At 48.9% G+C, this 6,000-nt stretch overlaps 1 protein-coding gene across 6 annotated transcripts in view; it reads right to left on the reverse strand.

The window, feature by feature from the left end:
* Window positions 1-5,704, reverse strand: part of LOC136669149 (dnaJ homolog subfamily C member 13) — a 50,175-nt gene extending 44,471 nt beyond the window's left edge. For all 6 annotated transcript variants that reach the window (XM_066646790.1, XM_066646788.1, XM_066646787.1 and 3 more), the window contains exon 1: window positions 5,531-5,704. The gene's annotated coding sequence lies outside the window, so the exon portion shown is untranslated. The remainder of the gene's footprint in view (window positions 1-5,530) is intronic.
* Between the last annotated feature and the right edge of the window lie 296 nt (window positions 5,705-6,000).

The raw sequence follows: 6,000 nt of genomic DNA on the forward strand, positions 1-6,000 counted from the left end.
TGGGCCAGACAAAGAGTGATCCATAAAGACACAGATGAAAAAGACAACGAGGACACAGCCTCCCTTGCCCGGAGCAGGGTTACCGGGGCCTCACCCTGGAGCCAGGCCTGGGGGAGGGGCTCCTTGGCGAGCGCCTGGTGGCCGGACTTTCACCTATGGAGTCCGGCCGGGCTTAGCCCGAAGGGGATACATGGGTCCACTCTCCCATGGGCCCACCACCTGTGGGAGAGGTAGTAATCCGGGTCTGGTGCATTGTGGATCGGGTGGTGGTCGGGGTCGGGGGCCCTGGCGTTCCGATCCTCGGTTACTGAAACTGGCTTTTGGAACATGGAACGTAACCTCTCTGGTGGGAAAAGAGCCTGAGCTGGTGCGCGAGGTTGAGAGGTACCGACTAGATATAGTTGGGCTCACCTCGACACACAGTATGGGCTCTGGAACCAATCTCCTCGAGAGGGGCTGGATGCTCTTTCACTCTGGAGTTGCCCAGGGTGAGAGGCGTAAGGCAGGTGTGGGCTTACTCATAGCCCCCCGGCTTAGCGCCTGTACGTTGGGGTTTACCCCAGTGGACGAGAGGGTAATTTCCCTGCGCCTTCGGGTTGGGGAAAGGGCTCTGACTGTTGTTTGTGCTTATGCACCGAACAGCAGTTCAGAGTACCATGCCTTCTTGGGGACCCTAGAGGGAGTGCTGGAGAACACTCATTCTGGGGACTCCATTGTTCTGCTGGGGGACTTCAATGCTCACGTAGGTAATGACAGTGAGACCTGGAGGGGCGTGATTGGGAGGAACGGCCCCGCTGATCTGAACCCGAGTGGTGTTCAGTTATTGGATTTCTGTGCTCGTCACAGTTTGTCCATTACGAACACCATGTTCGAACATAAGGGTGTCCACAAGTACACCTGGCATCAGGACACCCTAGGCCGCATTTCGATGATCGATTTTATAGTCGTATCATCTGACCTGCGGCCATATGTTCTGGACACTCGGGTGAAGAGAGGCGCTGAGCTGTCAACTGATCACTACCTTGTGGTGTGTTGGATCAGATGGCGGGGGAGGATGCCGGACAGACCTGGCAGGCCCAAACGTGTGTTGAGGGTTTGCTGGGAACGTTTGGCAGAGGAACCTGTCAGAAAGATCTTCAACTCCCACATCCGGCAGAGCTTCGACTGCATCCCGGGGGAGGCTGGTAACATTGAGTCCGAGTGGGCCATGTTCCGGACCTCCATTGTTGAGGCGGCTGAACGGAGCTGTGGCTGCAAGGTTGTCGGTGCCTGTCGGGGTGGCAATCCCCGCACTCGGTGGTGGACACCCCGGGTGAGGGGGGCTGTCAAGCTGAAGAAAGAGTCCTATCGAGCCTGGTTGGCTCAGGGGACTCCGGAGGCAGCCGACAGATACCGAGGAGCCAAGCGGCTCGCAGCCTCGGCAGTCGCTGAGGCAAAAACTCGGGTGTGGGAGGAGTTCGGTGAGAACATGGAAAACGACTTTCGGTCGGCTCCGAGAAGTTTCTGGCAAACCGTCAGGCGACTCAGGAGGGGAAAGCAGTTTTCCACCAACACTGTATATGGTGGGGGTGGGGAACTGTTGACCTCGACTGGGGACGTCACCAGACGGTGGAAGGAATACTTCGAGGATCTTCTCAATCCCACCGGCACGTCTTCCGCAGAGGAAGCAGAGCTTGGGGACCCCGGGGGGGGGCTCGTCTATCACTGGGGCTGAAGTGGCCAAGGTGGTAGGGAAACTCCTTGGTGGTAGGGCCCCGGGGGTGGATGAGGTTCACCCCGGGTTCCTCAAGGCTCTGGATGTTGTGGGGCTGTCCTGGTTGACACGTCTTTGCAACATCGCGTGGACATCGGGGGCAGTGCCTCTGGACTGGCAGACTGGGGTGGTGGTTCCCCTTTTTAAAAAGGGGGATCGGAGGGTGTGTTCCAACTATAGGGGGATCACACTCCTCAGCCTCCCCGGTAAGGTCTATGCGGGGGTACTGGAGAAGAGAGTCCGACCGATAGTTGAACCTCGGATCCAGGAGGAACAATGCGGATTCCGCCCCGGTCGTGGAACACAGGACCAGCTCTTTACCCTCGCTAGGATCCTGGAGGGTGCATGGGAGTTTGCTCAACCAGTCTACATGTGTTTTGTGGATCTGGAGAAGGCATTCGACCGTGTCCCTCGGGGTATTCTGTGGGGGGTGCTCAGGGAGTATGGGGTACTGGGCTCTTTGTTACGAGCTATCCAGTCCCTGTACAAACAGAGCAGGAGTCTGGTTCGTATGGCTGGCAGTAAGTCCGACTGGTTTCCAGTCGGAGTTGGACTCCGTCAGGGCTGCCCGTTGTCACCGGTTCTGTTCACAATTTTTATGGACAGAATTTCTCGGCGTAGCCAAGTGGCGGAGGGTGTCCGGTTTGGTGGTCTCAGGATCCCATGTCTGCTTTTTGCAGATGATGTGGTCTTGTTGGCTTCATCGAGCCGGGACCTCCAGCTCTTGCTGGACCAGTTTGCAGCCGAGTGTGAAGCGGTAGGGATGAGGATCAGTACCTCCAAGTCCGAGTCCATGGTACTCAGTCGGAAAAGGGTGGAGTGCTCTCTCCAGGTTGGAAGTGAGATCCTGCCTCAAGTGGAGGAGTTTAAATACCTCGGGGTCTTGTTCACGAGTGAGGGAAAGATGGAGCGTGAGATTGACAGGCGGATCGGTGCAGCGTCAGCAGTAATGCGGGCTCTGTACCGGTCCGTTGTGGTGAAGAAAGAGCTGAGCAGAAAAGCAAAGCTCTCGATTTACCGGTCAATCTACGTCCCAACCCTCACCTATGGTCACGAGCTTTGGGTAGTGACCGAAAGAACGAGATCGCGGGTACAAGCGGCTGAAATGAGTTTTCTCCGCAGGATGTCTGGACTCTCCCTTAGAGACAGGGTTAGGAGCTCGGACATCCGGGAGAGACTCGGAGTGGAGCCGCTGCTCCTCCACGTCGAGAGGAGCCAGTTGAGATGGTTCGGGCATCTGGTTCGGATGCCTCCTGGACGCCTTCCTGGAGAGGTGTTCCGGGCATGTCCAACGGGGAGGAGGCCCCGGGGCAGACCAAGAACACGCTGGAGAGACTATATGTCTCGACTGGCCTGGGAACGCCTCGGTATACCCCCGGAGGAGCTGGCGTCGGTGGCTGGGGAGAGGGAGGTCTGGGTTTCTTTGCTCCGACTGCTTCCCCCGCGACCCGGATCCGGATAAGCGGTGGATAATGGATGGATGGAGGACTAGTAAAAAAATATATAAATAAAATTTACACCAATAGTGAGTCTAAATCTGAGAATTCAGCAATTCTGAAGCACTTTTGTAGAAGATTTACTCATTTCTTTTATTTGGGTGTCTGCATGCATGCAATTAGAGCCTTTCTTAACAAGGGCTCTGAATCTGAGGAATTACAATACAGGCTTCAAAGAGTAAAAGAGGACACAGAAGATTTGGGGCAGTCTAGCCTTGACAGGTAATTCACTGAATTTCTAACTGCTTCCATCAAGTCAGGTTCAGACTTGTTCAGCTGGGACAATAACTTTTTTTTATTGTAATGGTCTGGTGGATTAGGACAATAAACAACACTGATGTGTTCCAAATTCAGTTCCAAAGTTCCCAGTGTGAGAACTGGGCTAGTTTCTTTAATATAGATATGAAAATAACTATTCAGCACAGACGGCATATAACACTTCATGTTGGTTTGGTTCAAAATGAAAAGACTTTCCATTCTAGCACCCTTCTCCTGCACACGTTTGTGCACTCTACCCTTTGTGAAAATGAAACTCTCATCCTGTGGATATTGCTTGTTTCATTATTTCACTACCAATTTCTGCCAGACTCAGGATGGAAACTATAATATTTATGTTTAAAGAATGCATTTGTGAAGTCAGTCTATAACTGAGTAAAATCTCTTTTATGAACACGCCAGTGTGAATGGCTAAACAGAAAATCACAACGTGAAAGAGGTAAAATAAAAATGGACATATGTGAAAACTCAAGACGTTAAACTAAATTTATGGAAATTATCGCTAAATCTGATAACATTTTTCATTAGCCCAAAGATAATGGTATACTTGTTTTTATATCCAGCACTCTATAAAAAAAGGCCTCCTTAAGAGACCTTCAGTTTGACAGGCCTGAAGACAGCAGTCACATGACTACAGTAAAGTTAGTCGCTACATAGCATACAGTAAAAAAAATAAATTACAAACATATTCTCAGACAAACCAGGTATGTACTGAGATGTTCGAGCCATTTTTAAGCCCAGCTCAATACAGTGGAACCATAAACGTTGGTTCTTACACTGTCGACGTCACTTAGACGGTTTGTTAAAATAAATATTGAACCAAGTAAAACTTCACAAAAACCCAACAAGTCTTTTCACCAGTGTCTAATGGCTTTACCACACTTCCAACATTATGTAGTGCAATATAAAAAAACTAATATGAAAAACATAAGGAAACTTTACAGACCCAAATTAGCTTTGAATCATATTAAAGGTAGAAAGCAAGCGGGCTAACCGACTTAGCAGACACAATGCTCATTAAAGACATTAGAGCTCTTAAAGTCAATCATTAAACATGGGGTGTGCGCGTTTAATCTCATTTTACCAACTCAATCCGCAGTTTAATATTTATCCTTTTCTGAAATGTAAGGACCGTCACGTGCTTCTCTGACAGTTAAGAGCAAAGAGGAGGGCGCTGTCGTCTTCAGCAGTTTAATACTCTCCTATTTTCTCAGCTAAATTTGACACATTTAACGAATGTAACCGGGGCTGGCTGGTTTAGTTTTATCATTATTAATTTAGTGGAATTATTCATTAATATTATTTTTTTCTGTCACGGTCAAAAAGACGGAAACTACTCGTTTACGAGCTCCTCTGTGGTACACCGTGTAGGACACGACATAAACAGTGCAGCACACATCAGAAAATAAATTATATACAGCCACAAAGTGTTATTCTCCGTCTAATATTTAATGAATTAACTAACTTTACAGAAGCAGTTTCATGACCTGTGTGTTATACTATTTAATGAGTGTAGAGAGATTAGAGAGCCCGGTTCTGTTGGTCCAGTCAAGTGCATCAAGTTGTCAGGCCTTTTACCACGAATAAATATATTAATAATGAAGGACTGTGTCACAAATGTTACTTATTTTCAAGCTAACCTGAAGGATGAAACAATTTATGTAAAGGATGCCTGAGAAAGGGTGAATTAAGGGAGAGTTACATTGAAGTTGGGTTAAGTTAGAGCGCTAACTTACACTAGCAGACGTTAGCTCAGCGAGTTGTAATGAGAATGCCAACAGGCAGATAATGCAGACAAGAAAGGCTGTTTTCCCCAAGGTTTGACGCCGACAATTCCTCTTTAACCACCTTTACTTTATTTTTGGTTTCCAGTGAGATATGTCACTGCTCCACGGCTTAAGCGGCTAAGCTCAGGTTTAGCTTTAGCGAACGGGCTCCACCGCATCAATGGAGCTCGGACGGAGGAGTGAGAGAGCACACAGACACACACAGGCAGCGCATTTACCTGAGCGCTCGGTATCAGCCGCGACTCGGTTCGCTCCCTTTACCCCCACCCTCCAAAGTGCATGAACGTCTCTGCTCTCTTCTTCTGAACTTAAGATGCCGAGCCTCTGGATTGCGCTTCCCTCAGACCGAAAAAACAGTCAGGACGCCGCCATGTTCGCTCTTCGCACACAGAGCGGCTCTGCGCAGGCTCCAGCCCGCTGTCATGAGGCTGTCAGCTGCCCTCACTGCAGCCATCGAATCGATTCTTTTCTGTGAATCATTCTAACCGTTTGACCTAAGTTTTCTCTAAGACCTACGTCTAACTACGTCTGTCAAACATCCTTCTAAAAGGTTCAATTAATTAATTAATTATTAAATAAAAAAATAACGTAGCTAATATATATATATATATATAAATCCACATTCTCTGCCTCAGTCATAATATAAAAACAAGCAAGAGTAAACATGAGGTAATATCCCAGTAAACAA

This window comes from Hoplias malabaricus, chromosome 1 (assembly GCF_029633855.1).
Source record: "Hoplias malabaricus isolate fHopMal1 chromosome 1, fHopMal1.hap1, whole genome shotgun sequence".
In the NCBI taxonomy this organism is placed as follows: Eukaryota; Metazoa; Chordata; class Actinopteri; order Characiformes; family Erythrinidae; genus Hoplias; species Hoplias malabaricus.